The sequence below is a fragment of the Carettochelys insculpta genome, chromosome 31, assembly GCF_033958435.1.
Source record: "Carettochelys insculpta isolate YL-2023 chromosome 31, ASM3395843v1, whole genome shotgun sequence".
Lineage (NCBI taxonomy): Eukaryota > Metazoa > Chordata > Testudines > Carettochelyidae > Carettochelys > Carettochelys insculpta.
The window spans coordinates 5,152,148-5,156,747 of NC_134167.1; positions in this window are offsets into that span (position 1 = coordinate 5,152,148).

Below are 4,600 nucleotides of genomic sequence, written 5' to 3' on the forward strand. Positions count from 1 at the left end.
TGTTACTTCCCCATCCCCAACCCCCTGCTTCTAGGGCATCTTAAATGAGGATGGCTCAAGACGTTCCCAAGGGTGGCACAATGGCACAGAGGCGTTCCAGCTTCCTGCCTCCAACTTACCCCCAGATTCTCCACACCTGAATCCTGGAGGACCAAAATGAAGAAACTTTCCAGAGAAGCTCATTTTGTATGGAGCATGGGTCAGTTGCAATCAGAGTCATCTGAATGTTGTCATCTGACAGTTTCCTCTCCTCACAGCTGGTCTCCGAGTGTGAATAAATCCTTGTTGAATCTCTCACACACTGCCTCTTGTGCAGGGTCTGCTTTTTATCTCCTGTAGCTCAGCTCACTTATTTCACTCACTTTTATGCTCCAGCGTAAGGAGTAAAATGCTCTAAAACCTTCACTGCACAGCCTGTGTTCACCATTGGCAAACTGCAGAACTTGGGATGTAAAAGCTAGGGAAGGAAATCAATCATCGGATTTATAGAGCTCTCTGCATTCAAGAGCCTGACAGGCACTTTACATTTTAATCAGTGCTGCATCATATCAAAACTCCTGCAAGCCAAAGAAAAACACTAACCAAAACCACAGCCAGTGAAGCTCTAGGCTCCGTGTGCCAGTTCTGTCCATTTACAGCACGTATGTTCATGCAGTAGCTGAACACTGGGCACATTTTAATATCCCTTTTGAGCTGAGTGGCAGGTCAACTTTCAGGGCTTTGAGTGTGTCAATTTCTTCTCCAGATCAGAACAGAGTGGTACAAGTTGAACCTCTCTCGTCCAGCACTCTGGGGACCTAACCGGTGCTGGACAAGAGAATTTGATGGACCACAGGAGATCAATATTGCCTGGAACGTTACCAACACTGGCACTGCTTACTCAGCTCTTAGACAATTGAGGTAAATTAGAGCTAAACAACAAAACACAGAGCCAGGACTGGTGACTGGAAACAAATTTTATGGGACCACAGGAAATTTGGCCACACATGTGATAAGCGGTCATCCAGCTAACTAAAATCATGCTGGATTCCGGATGTTGCTGGAAGAGAGAGAGACAGAGAGAGTTATGAATTAGAGAGGTTCAACCTGTAATTTGTATAGTTCTTGTAAATAAAAAAATATGGTATCAAATTCCTGCTCCTTCAAATACAGAAGGAATCAAAAATAAAAAGCAGTTTTGTAGCCCCCGTGCCTCGTTAGCTAGCACCATACCTTCTCTCTAGCTTTCCCCAGCATCACTCTCACTCACTCTTGTGAGTTCTCTTGCTTTCTGCCTCTGTCTCACTCTCAGACGTGCTCAGGATCACAAAACCCAGTGAAAGCCACTGCCCAAGTGGTGCTAGTTGTCTGGGCAGATTCTATTAGGGGCTTGAGGGGCAGTTTAGGTGTGGTCTCTTACTTGTTTCTTAGAACTATCTTGGGAAGGACTTTTCCACACATTGGTTTGAAGGAGGCTTTCAGTAACATAGCCCACTTCAGTGAGACAAAATTCCATGGCACACCCACTTTTTTCAGCCAAATTGATTGCTGATAAAGTTGCCCTCCCCACCTGCCCACTGGAGCCAGGACACAGCATTGAAACCACATCCCAGTGCCAACAAACTCCCACCCTCCCTTCCTCCTTGTCCCAGCTGGCAAGGGGTTGTCACTTTCCCCTGGTAGCTCTGCGAAGAGCTTCTGGGGAAATTGATGAATTTCAAGGCACACCTGGAAGATGCTCATAGCATGCCAGTGTGTCACAGCACACTGGCTGAAAACCAATGGTAGAGTGGCATAGGTAGAACATTCACTTACCATTTAGGAGGTCTAGGATCTGCTCCTCTCTTAGGCTGTAAACTCTGAGGCAGGAACTGTCATGCTCTGACTCCTAGGCAATCAGGTATGGTGGTTGGAGCAGCGCTCTATAAATGGTACCAAGGTTTGAATCCAAATTCAGAGTCAGGACGAAGCCAAGAGCATCACTGAAACCAGGATCAGGCTGGAAGAATGCAGATTCAGAACTGGGATCTGAGTGTGCAGACAAGCCAAATCTGAATCAGAGTCAGAGTTTGGACACAGGCTGAAGGTTAAGGCTAGGTTAGCATCATTCTATGGCTGTAGGCATCAGGAGGTTGGTGCAGGGCTGGAGCAGGATCATGATAGGACATGGACAAGGCTGGGGCAAGGGCAGGAATAGGGACAGGATCCAGGGCATCCATAACACCATGAGGTGGCCAGACATTTCCTAGCTGAACAGTGCTGCTGCACTGACTGCCTTGCAGCTCAGTCAGTGAGAGTCAAATACCTGAGCCATGGGACATCTCACCCAGACCTGCCCACGGATTGGCAGCTGCAGCCTGCTGGAGGGATGGAACCCCTCAGGCTCTGCTTTAGCAAGTAGTTAATGCTACTGGCTGCCTCAGAGCTGTGTTGCTGCAGGCTCTGCTGCAGCAGAGGGATCAGCCCTGATTCAGCTGCAGGTTTGCCTTACAGGGGAGATTTTCAAAGTTACAAAGGGGAGCCAGGCACCCACCTACCATTAACTGTCCCTGTCATTTGAGGTCCTCACAGCCCTTTAATGACTATCCTTATGTGTGTGAATAGCACCTACCACAAGGGAATCCTTGTCCTTGATTAGAACCTCTCAGTGCTACCACAGTAAATAGCAATGGGGTAACTTACAGTGAGAGCTCAGGTCCGCTGACTGAAAGATGCAGCCCTGACTTGATTATGGTGCCTCAGTTGCCTCACAAGGAGAAAATACCGAGCAGAGAAAGGCAAAATAAGAACCAGTGGCTGGAAACTAAAGCCAGACAAATTCCAACCGGAAAGACGAGATTTTTTTGAGGCAATGAATGGGACAGATTGCCAAGGGAACAGTGGAGTCTGTTTCTTTCAGTGGTGACTGGTATGGTGATTCTGGGTGGGGGAACCCACCACTTGTGCCCCACTCCCTCCCTGCCTATGCTCCGCCCATGATCCCCCCCCAACCCACCTCTTCCTCTGGAAGCACCTTGACATTTCCAGTGGGTGTGAGGGCAGTCCTGCCCCTCCCTGGAGCACTGTGGCCCCAGAGCAGAGTGAGCTAGGAAGCTCACAGAAGTGGGTCTGTCCCACGAAAGCTCACCTAAAACTATTTTGCTAGTCTTTAAAGTGCTACTTGACTGCTTTTTGTTATGATCCCACTGTGCCATTCCTGGGGAGGGGTAGGACCACCCCCACACTCACCAGAAGTGTAACAGCACTTACAGTGAGTGAGGGTGGGAGTGCATATGACCCCCCACCCCATGTACCGCCAATGTGTCACCCCAGCTTGACGTCTTCAGATTCAGGCTGTGTGTCTTTTTGAAAAATAGGTTTTAGTCAACCACAGGGATAACCGTCAAAACAAAAAGCAGTCAAGTAGCACATGGAAGACTAGCAAAACAGTTTTTAGGTGAGCTTTTGTGGGACAGACCGACTTCTTCAGACCATAGCCAGACCAGAACAGACTCAATATTTAAGGCACAGAGAACCAAAAACAGTAAGCAAGGAGGACAAATCAGAAAAAGATAATCAAGGTGAGCAAATCAGAGAGCGGAGGGGTGGGTGGGGCAGGTCAAGAATTAGATTAAGCCAAGTATGCAGACGAGCCCCTATAGTGACCCAAAGTTCCCGTCCTGGTTTAAACCATTGTTAGTATGCTGAATTTGAATATAAAAGCCAGCTCGGCTGTTTTCCTTTGAAGAATGGTGCGAAAATTCTTTTTCAGTAACACACGGTACCTTTAGGTCATTAATACAATGCCCCATTCCATTAAAATATTGACTAACTGGTTTGTGGATCTGGAGTGTTTTGATGTCTGTTTTGTGCCCGTTAACCCTTTGTCTAAGGGAGTTAGAAGTCTGTCCAATATACAAAGCATCTGGGCATTGTTGGCACATGATGGCATATATGATGTTAGTAGAGGAGCATAAGAAAGTGCCTGTGGATTCTGTGAGTAACCTGGTTAGGTCCAGTGGTGGTACTTCCAGAGAAGATATGTGGACAAAGCTGGCAGCGGGCTTTGTTGCAGGGAAAGGTTCCAGGACTGGTATTCCTGGGGTATGGACTGTGGCTGTTAGTGAGGGTCCTCATAAGGTTGAGAGGTTGTTTGAAGGAGATAACAGGCAGGTCACCCAGGGCCTTCTGGACTGTGGCATCCTGATTAAGGATAGGTTGTAGGTCTTTAATAATTCGTTGCAGTGGTCTGAGTTGGGGGCTGTAGGTGATGACCAGTGGTGTTCTGTTCTTGGCTTTTTTGGGGTGATCTTGGAGTAGCTGGTCTCTGGGTATTCGTCTGGCCCTGTCGATTTTTTTTTTTTTTCTGCTGGTGCCTAATTCAGGTTTATGAATATTTGGTAAAGATCTTGTAGTTTTTGGTCTCTGTCAGTTGGATCAGAGCAAATGTGATTGTATCTAAGAGCTTGACTGTAAACAATGGATCTAATCACGTGTGCAGGATGGAAACTAGAAGGGTGGAGATAAGTATAGCAATCACTAGGTTTTTGGTACAGTGTGGTACTGATTAGGCCATCCTTGATTAGTACTGTAGTGTCCAGGAAATGTCTCTTGCATGTTGTAATCGAGGCATAAGTTGATG